At 33.0% G+C, this 14,265-nt stretch overlaps 1 pseudogene; it reads right to left on the bottom strand.

Moving 5' to 3' along the window:
- Positions 1 to 3,122: 3,122 nt before the first annotated feature.
- Positions 3,123 to 6,643, bottom strand: LOC139901665 (L-type lectin-domain containing receptor kinase IX.1-like; annotated as a pseudogene).
- Between the last annotated feature and the right edge of the window lie 7,622 nt (positions 6,644 to 14,265).

The following is a 14,265-nucleotide window of genomic DNA, read 5'->3' on the forward strand; positions in this document are numbered from 1 at the left end:
TAAAATGAAATTAGAATCATTTTAAATTCATAAGTAGCAAACAACAGAATAATGGTATGATTATAAATAATAAAACCACAAGGGCAGGATAGAATATAGGTTCACCCGGTGGTATATTAGCAACAATGATGATAGTTAATATGACCAATACAATAGGAAAAATCATCCTTGTGTGAATCATTTTTACAAAAACTTTTTGAGAGTAGTAATCTGAAAAATGAAGATTGATTTGTGAAAATGTGAAAACGGAGATGTTTATTTTATATTTGAAAAATATAGTTGTTGTAACGTCGTCAGTTGACGTTAACAACCGTTATGTATATATGACCGTTGTAACGTCGTTAGTTGACGTTAACGAATAAAGTCTCTATATCAAAACGCGTATGAGTAATATAAAGGACAAGATTTTTTTTCTTTTCTTATTTTAACTTTTAAGATTTACTTTTAATAAAAATACAAACTACTTTTTCTTATTTTAACTTTTAAGATTTACTTTTAATAAAAATACAAACTACTTTTTCTTATTTTAACTTTTAAGATTTACTTTTAATAAAAATATAAACTATTTTTTCTTATTTTAACTTTTAAGATTTACTTTTAAGAATAAACATTAGTATGCATGAAATAAATAATGATTAATTGCATAAGTAATCATAAATGTTAGATAACATATAAAGACCCCATCGTATTCGTATTGATCGGAATTAATCTCGACCCATGGTACCGTGTTGTCAAATGACGTGTTGCGTACATAAAGTACCGTGTTGTCAAATGACGTGTTGCGTACAATCATGAGGTCTTATTAACATAAATATAAATGTTAGTGAAGTTAATAAGAGTTAGATTACAGAAAATATAATTCAGGCGGTATAACCGACCATATATAACTTAAATAACATAAATATAAATGTTAGTGAAGTTAATAAAAGTTAGATTACAGAAATATAATTCAGGCGGTATAACCGACCATATATAACTTAAATAACATAAATATAAATGCTAGTGAAGTTAATAAAAGTTAGATTACAGAAATATAATTCAGGCGGTATACCCGACCATATATAACTTAAATAACATAAATATAAATGTTAGTGAAGTTAATAAAAGTTAGATAATTTCTTACATTGATTAGTGACGTGTGCTTGCTTAGATAAACCTTGATTATACGGAGCACTTCGTGCAGATAACGTGTTATATTTCAGTAGGCTTATAACTACCTTTAGTGGTCTGGTTCAATATATTCAAATTGAAAGAACCAATAAAAGAGAGATGTGTTGTAGAAGATATATGAGAGAAAGAGGTTGAAGAGAGGTGTGATGTATTTAATGTATATGTGTGTTTTTGTAACTTACATTATGCACATATATATAGTACAAATTTTACTATCCATATTTGACTAATTACCATCCATATTTAACTACTAAATTTACAACAATCCACTGAAAATAAATAAACACGGGATGGGACTAGTCTTCAAGACATGTAAGTCTTGTGTGTGGGGAACAAGGAACAAGACAAGAAACACGTGGGTCCCACCATTCAACCTTACCCAAAATTACAACCATGCCACACGAATATATTAGCTGTATCTGCTTCTTCTTCGCACAAAAACGCGTACCAGGCTGTTTTTTAAGCCTAAAATTCGCGAAATTTTTGCGTTAATTTTTCAAAAACTCGCTTGAAAGATATTCTCCAGCATGTTAGTTACACGTTTAAGCTTTTAACACGCGAGGAGATGCATGAACACGTGAGGAAATCGAAGATGAACATGGTGGTGGAGCTGCGGTGGTTCATGGTGATCGGTGGCGGTGTTCATCAAAACCACCTCAAATCATCACCAAAATTCAGGAAATTTTGCAGATAGTAGCATTGAACCACGACTAACACTTCTCCATTCTCAGATTTCCCAAATACATAACGAATCTAGCACAATAAATCGATTTTTACACAAAAAATTCGAACCAAAAAAAAATCTCAGATCTCGATCTATATAACGAATTAGATTCTGAAACTTTGAAGAAATATTCACGAGATGATTTCCAACCTTTCTATTTAAACACTTTTTTCAATTCGATCTAGATCTTCAAAACCCCAAAAAGTCAACAAAAGTCAACTGTTGAGATCTAAAACGAATTTCAGCAGATTTAACGTCTTTTGCCTTCGATCCAATCAAGAGCTCGGTTGTACCAGCTCTGATACCAATTTGTTGGTCCGGTTAAGGATCAAAACAACCATTAACGAGCAAAAATCAAAGACGGAAGAGATAAACGCGATGAATCAAACATAAATCAATATATTTAATATAAACGTTGAACTTACAATTGATTTAAACACAGAAACATCGGTGGCCAGGGGAGATCGAGCATGATCTCCCCTATGCACAGGATCGCCGAATGCGGCTCTCCCAAATTAGGGTTTAGACTCTTGATCTCTTAACCCTAAAGACATACATAAACTGATATATATAGACGACCTAGACTTAGGTTGCCCTAATGGGCCTATCGACATGAATAGCCCAACAGTTACATATGCTCCTATAACTTATCAGTTTCACGCGTGTATATAAACTAGGTGTATAATGTAAGAATAGACGTTATTCGCCCAGTGACGGCCATACAAAATATGCATCAACAAGTTATAGATAGTTAAGCTAAGCAAAGTGCATAACAACAAAATTTAATAGGTTTTCTACACGACCCATCTGATCACATGCCTCCTTTTTGTCTCTATATGGGTCCACAAAATACGAACTCTTAATTCCTTTATTAAACTTTTTTTTTATATATGTTTTTAACTTTTTTATTATTAAAAAAAAAACTTGTAAATTGATACCAATCATTCATATGCAACAACTGAAACTAAAACTGTGTTTATTGTATATAGCGAAAACTATTACTGCAAACGATTTTCCCCCACAACGCACGGGTATAAACTCACTCGTTTATAAGCAAACCACAACTAATATACCCAAAAAAACCAAGTTCCAATCCATGTTTAGATTAATAATACATAAAAAAAATTCGACGAACGCATGCATTACAATACTCCATTATGGTAACTAAATACTAATGAACTAGTAATTTGACGGCCCTCCATTATGATCAAGTTGCGAATAAAGGTGATTAACGACCATGTACGTAGGATGAATCGGTTGAAAATGTAGTTTGTTTTGATGAATCCACAACAGAGATGCTACTTGATGATTGATTTTGGGTGACAGAAGAAGTCAAGTAAGATGCCACTGGCATACTTGAGGGGAGGGTAGGCAAGGAAGCTTCAAAGTTTAGTACATGAGTCACTTGTCTCATTGATGGACGAAATTCTGGGTCAGGGTGGACACACCATAATCCAACTGTCATTAGATGCTTAATTTCTTCTACATCAAAATCTAACCCTAGACATGGATCAACTGCTTCTAAAAGAGACCCATTTCCGTAAAGCATCCAAACCCATTCTATTAACCGTATTTGATTTTCTGGTGCCATATTCTCGATGGGCTTTCTCCCACACGCTATTTCCAATGCAACAACCCCGAAGCTATAAACATCTGAATCTTTGCTAGCCTTTCCGGACACTATATATTCAGGAGCCATGTAACCCAAGGTTCCAGCCAACATAGTTGTATGAGATCCATTGTCATGGTCAACCAACTTAGCTAACCCAAAATCGCCAAGCTTCGCATTGAACTTCGAGTCCAACATCAAGTTACTAGATTTGATATCCCTATGCAAAACACACTTCTCACAATCATGATGTAGATATAACAAAGCCGATGCCAGGCCATGGGCAATGTTGTAACGTGTGGCCCATGTCAACAAGCTCTTACCCTTAAAAAGATGTAAATCTAAGCTTCCATTTTCCATATATTCGTATACAAGCAGGAGGTCACCTCTCTCATGGCACCAACCCTTGAGTTCCACCAAATTTTTATGCCTCAATCGGCTAATGATTTTGACTTCTGATGCGTACTCCTTAATCCCTTGTTTAGAAGTATTCGACACCCGTTTAACAGCAACATAAGTGCCTGGATCTTTCAAAAAACCTTTATAAACCCCTCCGAAACCCCCTTGCCCAAGCTTGTTTGACTCTACGAAACCATCAGTGGCCTGAAATAAAGATCCATAAGAGAATCTCTTAGGTCCAGTGCCCATTTCAAAATGGATATTCAACTCATCCATATCAGATGCATCTTTTCCCACTTGTTCTCCTCTTTTGTTTTTCTTCCTCCATAAAAAGAAGAAGGCGAATGTACTCAAAGCAAGTACGCCAAATAATCCAGCTATACCATTCCCACTACAATCCTTGTCGTATATTTTCTCCTCACTGAACCATTGTGGCCCGTGGTTGGCGGTCGGCTCGTTGTTGTTGGTGGTACGGCCTTTACTTTATCATCAACCTGTAGTTTTGAACTACTAAAATTCCAAGATTTTACAGTGTTTTTCTCAAATTGAGCTCCAGTTGCAGCAGAAAAGCCAAAAATAACCCATTCAGGCAACACATTCCTTAGATCAATGATGCAATTAAGTTCAATTACATCATACGAATCATCATAGACTAAAACACTAAGATTTTTTGAAGAAGAATCGTACTTTATGGAAGCTTGAATTTCGGATCCATTAACTACATCACCATTCCATTCTTGAGAAGTAACAGAAGTAAGAGAGTTAACATCGATGCCTACATGTTTCCGATACACAGAAATATTTGTTGCTTTGTCCCACTCATTATTTCCAAAAGTATCAAATTCCACCGCGACAAATGGATATGTCATGTTATAAGTAGTAGCATTAACCGGAAGCCCCAAAGCTCCACCGGGTGTTATTAACGTATTATTTTCAGCAAGGAAGAATGTGAGGCCATCAGCATAATCACTAGAGGTTTTTGAATCAATAACGAATGAGAATTGGGTATCAAAGCTGGCTAGCTCCCTAGAGGTTTTGTCCCAAAGATGAAGCAGTTCTACGTATGTCGCTCGGCCTGCAAATTTTGTCTAATCGTTACGTTTGTTTTCTGGGATCACCTGGATTCCTTCATCAGATGCATAAGCTCCTTTTTCAAATTGAAACATTGTATTAAATTTGGGACTAATATCTGTAAGATTGAAAGAAATTGAAGCTTCATAAGGGATTATTAAGATAAGGAAGCATGCGGTAAACAAAGCCATCACAAATGAAAACTTGCTTAACAACTTTCCAGCTTTGGTTACCTTTTTTATTTGGTTACGCGACAATTAACATTAACATTAATGTTAACATCAAGAAAAGAATTTTTTTTTTTTTTTTTTTTTTTTTTTTTTTTTTTTTTTTTTTTGTTGTTGTTGCGAAAAAGACGAAAACTCATATAAAAACAGAGACGTTGAAAACGTCTCCAAACAAAGATACAAAGATGAATCCGGGTGAGGCTTGTACCTAGAGAGCGATACAACGAACTAACTATCTATAACCAAGCCTCACCTAACGGAATATAACCTGAAACCAAGCAAACAAACAATACAACGTACAATCAATCTCGACCTTAACAACATCAACTATCAAACCAAATGAACAAAACATAAAAAAACATATCAAAAAGCCTAACCAACGTTGGGGTCCACTTTTTTCATTTTACCATTAATAATATCCCGACGAATTTTTTTACCCGATCGATTATCAATCTTGAACGAAGGAGGATTTGAGGAGCCATCACCAACCAAGTTGGAGCTATCAACACGACTCTCGTCTTGGAATTCCATGAACAAATTTTGAACCGATTCTCCGTAGTCCACGTCGTCATCATTATCAATCAAACTATACGAGCACGAAGATTGATTTTAGGTACTATATTTCAATAACGTGCTAGGTTGGGTAGATTTTTTAAAAAAAAATAGTAATTTTATTTTTGATGGTTACGTTGGGGGGACTCAAACGGTCGGGAGAATGGTGGCGACTCAGTCGGCACCAAAATGGTTTAAGTGGATTTTGAAACTGATACAGATTGAGTGAGGTCGGAATCATCAATATCAAGTAGGTATTCCCATCCATCCTTAATTGGCCATTTTTTTAGAATTTGATTTAGTGTTTTTTGTAGTTTTCAACTAGTGATTTCACTAATATATAAATCTCAGTTTGATGTGTTTGAAAATGTGGTTGTGTTGTATGTGATGTTGTTATTCAGAATGAAGTTTCAAGTGGTATAAATAGATGTAGAAAAGCATAGATTACGACCTGCAAAAGTAAGATTCGGGGTAAAAGTGAACAAAAAATGGTAGGACAAAACCGAAGTTTGAAACTTCGGTTTTGCTGAAAAGCCTGCAAAACCGAAGTTTCAAACTTCGGTTTAGGGCACAGGTGGCAAAAGCCTGTACACATGTCAGCCTAGTCACTGTGTAAACGAATAAAGGACCAAATCCGAAGTTCCAAACTTCAGTTTTGCCAAATCCGAAGTTTGGAACTTCGGTTTTACCATTTTCATAAACAAGACGGATTAATAAAATTACTATTTTTAATAAAAAATAAGGTTGGGTAACTATTGTTTGTAATGTCTTGAGCCGATTACCTCCCAATCACCTTTCAGTACTGTTTTTTTCAACTTGAAAAAGTAAAAGTATATGTTTATTTTTCATAATATTGTCTCCGGCCCTATGCTTTTCCATCTCATCTCTCATTATTGCATTTTTGTCGTATATCTTTTTTTCTTTCTTTTTCCCTTATATTTCTAACTTTTACATCTTGTTTCACATATTAAATGAATCTCTTATATTTAAAAGAGCAATATTCATTTGAATCTATAAATTAAGTTGAGATTCAAGGGACCAATGAGAGTGTGACATGTGGCACGAAAATAACATGTGATTGAAAAAAAAATTCGAAAACTTTTTTTTCGAAATTTTTTTTTTAAAAAAAATTTCGAAAATTTTCTTTTTTTTACGAATTTTTTTTTTCGAATTTTTCTTTACAATCACAGGTGATTTACCTGCACAATCACATGTGATTGAATTATACAATCACATGTGATTGGATTTGACATGCATAATCACATGTGATTGGGTTTACAATCACATGTGATTGACATGCAGAATCACATGTGATTGTAAAAAAAAAAAAATCGAAAAAAAATTTCGAAAAAAAAATATTCGAAATATTTTTTTTTTGAATTTTTTTTTTCAATCACATGTGATTTTCGCCCTACATGTCGCGCTCTCATTGGTTCCTTGATTTTCAAGCAAATTAATGGATGTAACTGATTACAACTCATATTTAAAAATATAAAAAAATAAAAACATGTAAATATTGAAACGTTTTATTAAAAAGATAAAACGCTTAAAAGATTACACCAACTTAAAAGTTTGCCAAAGAAACATAAAGACCTACATTAACACGCTCAAACTGACAAACTGACAAACTTCCCTACATGTGTCCCGACCCTATTGGAAAACCACGAATGTGACTGAACCAACATTGAAAAAAATGTTGCTAACTCCATCTTGAATACATTGCTCCCAGATTAAACTGTAACATGATGCCTACAAAAATGATCATTAAGATATACCTGTAGCAAACCCACTCCTTCAACCAGTGGCAAAACTAGTAAGGGACAAGGTTACGTTGTAAGGATTTTATTAAATTGTATACAGATTTAACAATCTAAAATGATAATTTTTCATTTGTCTGTACTTATTTCTGAGTTAAGAATGTGCATGGACCTTAAAGTCATTTTGTGAAAGTTAAAGTTTTGGACAAAAGCATGAATTCTGAAACTTGAGTAGTGCAGTAGCCGACTTAAAGATTTGGAGGGCTTCTTTGCAAATATAATTTATATATTTATCATTCTTTCTCTTTTTCATTTTATTATTATCATCTGTAATTCATCTTCTCTCCTGAGATCCAGTTAGGTTTCAGTTGTTTGACTCGTATTCAGGTTCAAATTTTCATGAACCATTGAGAGCTAGTGAGATTGTGATTGTACCCGAATCTTCATATAATCGTTTTGATTTTATTGTTTCTAGTGATTTTGGCTTCCTATGATTAGAAGATTATATTGTTTGTTCATGGTATCAGAGCTTAATGCTTGATACACGTTTCCTGTGGTGTTAACTAGATCATGATTGTTCGTTAATCGAAAAAATTAGGGTTTCATTATTCGATTATGGTTTCTTTCAAGATCCATTAAAATAACGTTGATCAATACTATGTTTGGGTTCGAAAAAGATCCGTGACTGAGCTGTGGTTTGATATCGACTAAAAAGTCACGTTTTTACCCTCGATATTTGGTCATAATGTAGTGACCCGAACTTTTCCATGTTTATATATATTAAATGAAATTGTTATTTACATGATTAAGTGTTTTCAACATGTTAAGCAATCAAACTTGTTAAGACTTGATTAATTGAAACAGGTTTCATATAGACAATTGACCACCCAAGTTGACCGGTGATTCACGAACGTTAAAACTTGTAAAAACTATATGATAGCATATATATGATTATATATATAGTTAACATGATATTATGATAAGTAAGTATCTCATTAGGTATTTTAACAATGAGTTATATACATAAAATTGAGTTTATTGAATTAAGAAACTCGAAACGATATATATAACGATTATCGTTATAACAACGTCTTACTAAATACATATGAATCATATTAAGATATTGTTACACTATGTTTAATCATGATAAATGATAAGTAAACATGTCATTAAGTGTATTAACAATGAACTACATATGTAAAAACAAGACTACTAACTTAATGATTTCGAAACGAGACATATATGTAATGATTATCGTTGTAACAACATTTAACTGTATATATATCATACTAAGATATATTAATATATCATAATATCATGATAATGTAATAATTTAACATCTCTTTAGATATAATAAACAATGGGTTAACAACATTTAACAAGATCGTTAACCTAAAGGTTTCAAAACAACATTTACATGTAACGACTAACGATGACTTAACGACTCAGTTAAAATGTATATACATGTAATGTTTTAATATGTATTCATACACTTTTGAAAGTATTCAAGACACTTATCAAAATAATTCTACTTAACAAAAATGCTTACAATTACATCCTCGTTCAGTTTCATCAACAATTCTACTCGTATGCACCCGTATTCGTACTCGTACAATACACAGCTTTTAGATGTATGTACTATTGGTATATACACTCCAATGATCAGCTCTTAGCAGCCCATGTGAGTCACCTAACACATATGGGAACCATCATTTGGTAACTAGCATGAAATATCTCATAAAATTACAAAAATATTAGTAATCATTCATGACTTATTTACATGTAAACAAAATTACACATCCTTTATATCTAATCCATATACCAACGACCAAAAACACCTATAAACACTTTCATACTTCAATTTTCTTCATCTAATTGATCTCTCTCAAGTTCTATCTTCAAGTTCTAAGTGTTCTTCATAAATTCTATAAGTTCTAGTTTCATAAAATCAAGAATACTTCCAAGTTTGCTAGCTTACTTCCAATCTTGTAAAGTGATCATCCAACCTCAAGAAATCTTTCTTATTTACAGTAAGATATCTTTCTAATACAAGGTAATACTCATATTCAAACTTTGATTCAATTTCTATAACTATAACAATCTTATTTCGAGTGGAAATCTTACTTGAACTTGTTTTCGTGTCATGATTCTGCTTCAAGAACTTTCAAGCCATCCAAGGATCCTTTGAAGCTAGATCTATTTTTCTCATTTCCAGTAGGTTTATCCATAAAACCTGAGGTAGTAATGATGTTCATAACATCATTCGATTCATATATATAAAACTACCTTATTCTAAGGTTTAAACTTGAAATCACTAGAACATAGTTTAGTTAATTCTAAACTTGTTCGTAAACAAAAGTTAATCCTTCTAAATTGACTTTTAAAATCAACTAAACACATGTTCTATATCTATATGATATGCTAACTTAATAATTTAAAATCTGGAAACACGAAAAACACCGTAAAACCGGACATACGCCGTCGTATTAACACCGCGGGATGTTTTGGGTTTGATAATTAAAAACTATGATAAAATTTGATTTAAAAGTTGTTTTTCTGGGAAAATGATTTTTCTTATGAACATGAAACTATATCCAAAAATCATGATTAAAATCAAAGTGGAAGTATGTTTTTCAAAATGGTCATCAAGACGTCGTTCTTTCGACTGAATGACTACCTCTTACAAAAAAGACTTGTAACTTATATTTCCGACTATAAACCTATACTTTTTCTGTTTAGATTCATAAAATAGAGTTCAATATGAAACCATAGCAATTTGATTCACTCAAAACGGATTTAAAACGAAGAAGTTATGGGTAAAACAAGATTGGATATTTTTTGATTGTTGTAGCTACGGGAAATATTGTAACAATTCTATACAAATCATATCCTAACTAACTTATATTGTATTATACATGTATTCTAATATATTATGTAATCTTGTGATACCATATACACGTATGCAAATGTTTTGACATATCATATCGACCCATGTATATATATTATTTGGAACAACCATAGACACTCTATATGCAGTAATGTTTGAGTTAGCTATACAGAGTTGAGGTTGATTCCAAAAATATATATACTTTGAGTTGTGATCTAGCCTGAGACGTGTATACACTGGGTTGTGGATTGATTCAAGATAATATATATCAATTTATTTCTGTACATCTAACTATGGACAACTAGTTGTAGGTTACTAACGAGGACAGCTGACTTAATAAACTTAAAACATTAAAATGTATTAAAAATGTTGTAAATATATTTTGAACATACTTTGATATATATATATATATATATATATATATATATATATATATATATATATATATATATATATATATATATATATATATATATATATATATATATATATATATATATATATATATGTTCGTGAATCGACCAGTGGCCAAGTCTTACTCCCGACGAAGTAAAAATCTGTGAAAGTGAGTTATAGTCCCACTTTTAAAATCTAATATTTTGGGATGAGAATACATGCAGTTTTATAAATGTTTTACGAAATAGACACAAGTAAATGAAACTACATTATATGGGTGAATGATCGAAGCCGAATATGCCCCTTTTGCTTGGTAGCCTAAGAATTAGTAAATCGATCTACTAATTGACGCGAATCCTAAAGATAGATCTATTGGGCCTAACGAACCCCATCCAAACTACTGGATGCTTTAGTACTTCGAATTCGTTTTTATCATGTCCGAAGGATTTTCCGGAATGATAGGGGATATTCTTATATGCATCTTGTTAATGTCGGTTACCAGTTGTTCACCATATGAATGATTTTTATCTCTATGTATGGGATGTATATTGAAATATGAAATCTTGTGGTCTATTATTATGATTTGATAATATATAGATTAAACCTATAACTCACCAACATTTTTGTTGACGTTTTAAGCATGTTTATTCTCAGGTGATTATTAAGAGCTTCCGTTGTTGCATACTAAAATAAGGACAAGATTTGGAGTCCATGCTTGTATGATATTATGTAAAAACTGCATTTAAGAAACTTATGTTTGATGTAATATATTCTTATTGTAAACCATTATGTAATGGTCGTATGTAAACGGTATATTTTAGATTATCATTATTTGATAATCTACGTAACGCTTTTAAACCTTTATAGATAAAATAAAGGTTATGGTTGTTTTAAAAATGAATGCAGTCTTTGAAAAACGTCTCATATAGAGGTCAAAACCTCGCGACGAAATCAATTAATATGGAACGTTTATAATCAATATGAACGGGACATTTCAGTTGGTATCCGAGCGTTGGTCTTAGAGAACCAGAAATTTGCATTTGTGTGTTTTATCGAGTTTGTTAGGATACATTAGTGAGTCTGGACTTCGACCTTGTTTTCTTTAAAAACGATTGCTTAACACTTTTGTTGGAAACTATATATTATTAATATGTAAATATTATGTGATATATTAACCTCTTAATGTGTTTGATATTGTGTAATAGATGTCTACCACTAGTACAAATCCCATCGATTCACCTAATAATAATGAAGATTCGAATATATTTTGGGAAGATTCACAAATTCCCGAAGAGGAACCGGAAAAAGAGGAACCGGAAGAGGAGGAACCGGAAGAGGAGGAACCGGAAGAAGAGGAACCGGAAGAGGAGGAACCGGAAGAGGAAGAACCGGAAGAAGAAGAGGTTCCGGAGGAAGAAATATTGATACCTATAGTAAATCGAGTAAATAAAAGAAAATCCTCAACCAACGGACCAAAGTTAATAATGGTCAATGGTGTTTCCGCCGAGGAAGCAAAATATTGGGAAGATTACCAATTTTCTGATGAATCGGATCCCGATGAGGATTCCGATGATGTTATAGAAATTACCTCGACCCAATTTAATAAAGCGAAAGAAAATAATAAGGGAAAAGGTATAAAAATTGAGAAACCCGATTCCAACCCCGATGAACTTTATATGTATCAGCAACATCCGTATTTTCTAAAATGTAACAATGACCCGGGAACCTATAAACTACCAGGTTTTTCTAAACCATTGTGAAAAATGACGGCTCGTATTAGAGGAACACCATATATTCCTAGAAAATTAGGAAAACGAACCAAGTTCGAAGAAGAAGAAACCAGTGATTCAGATTAGAGGGTTGTAATCATGTTGTGTATTATATGTATTGTAGTGTGCTTGTACTTTTATGTTCTATGTAAAAATTGCTTGTATTGTTTGTTAATTATCTTTTATGAATATAATCTTTGTCTATTTTACAGTATAAAAACAAAATGGACGTTAAGGGTAGACAACCGAATATTTTAGAAGATCTACCAGAGGATATGATTGAGGAAATCTTGTCTAGAGTCGGTCAGAATTCATCAGCACAATTAATTATGGCAAAATTAACTTGTCAAACATTTGAAAGACTTTCCAGAAATGCCTTAGTTTATAAAAGGCTTTCCTTTGATAGGTGGGGTATATCACATTGGGGAGACCGTAAGTTACGCCGTGTTTTCTTTAAAGCATTAAATGCGGGGAACCCAAATGCAATTTTACACTACGGGTTAAGAACCTATTATGACTCAACATATCCTAACATAGGATTTCGTGAATTAGAAAGAGCTTCTAACATGCAACATAAAGAAGCATGTTATGCTTACGGGTTAGTGATGTTCGCTTCTTACCAAAGTGAGGAAAAGAACATCGGATTGCAGCTTTTAAATAAAACATTCCCACAAGTTACGGATTCAGTAGATGGGGTGAGAAACAAGTTTTTTAGATTATTACGGGGCTGTTGGACATTACGAAACCCTCGTCCTTTTGACGACATTACAACATGCTGCCTAGCCAATGGTCATAACGGTTATTTTCCACAAGGATGGGAAGTCGTCTTAGTAAAACCAGAATGCATGACTTGTTTCTGGACTTATGAATTACGTGTCTTTCTTTCCTTTGCTGAACAACTTGCGTATTAACTAGATTTATCTTCAAAACTGTCATGTATCAAAGCGTACTATATTTCATGTTATATGTAATATAGCGATGTTGTAAGTTTGAAGAATATTTATATGTGATATATTATTATAATCAGTTTTTCATATGGAATTGTAGTAGTTGAATTGTATATTAGCTACTAAGTATGAACTTAACGGGTAGGTAGTACCCGAATTTAAACTTATAAAACGTTAATATGAAGAAAAAGCTTATATAAATGAGTTCATATTATGCTACGAAATACTATTGACTACTCTTAATATTCTGTATGATTAACTCGATTCAGTTGGCTATTTTGAAGGAAATGGCACCGACTACTCGACACACCATGAATATGAGCGAAGAGGAATTTCGTACCTTTCTTGCTGCAAACATAGCCGCAGTACAGGCTGCGCTACATACCAACAATAACTCTGAATCTAGCAATGCAGCTAACGACGCAAGAAATCGTGTAGGATGCTCAAAGAATTCACTGCCTGTAAACCTTTGGAATTTGATGGAACCGAAGGACCAATTGGATTAAAACGGTGGACCGAGAAAGTCGAATTGGTGTTTGCCATAAGTAAGTGTACTGAAGAGGAAAAAGTTAAGTACGCTACGCATACCTTCACAGGTACTGCGTTAACGTGGTGGAACACCTATCTTGAACAAGTAAGACAAAATGCTGCTTACGCACTACCGTGGTCGGCATTCAAGAAATTGATGAACGAGCAGTACCGTCCTAGAAACGAAGTCAATAAACTCAAGGCAGAACTTAGAGAGTTACGAACACAA

This window comes from Rutidosis leptorrhynchoides, chromosome 3 (assembly GCF_046630445.1).
Source record: "Rutidosis leptorrhynchoides isolate AG116_Rl617_1_P2 chromosome 3, CSIRO_AGI_Rlap_v1, whole genome shotgun sequence".
Taxonomy (NCBI): Eukaryota; Viridiplantae; Streptophyta; class Magnoliopsida; order Asterales; family Asteraceae; genus Rutidosis; species Rutidosis leptorrhynchoides.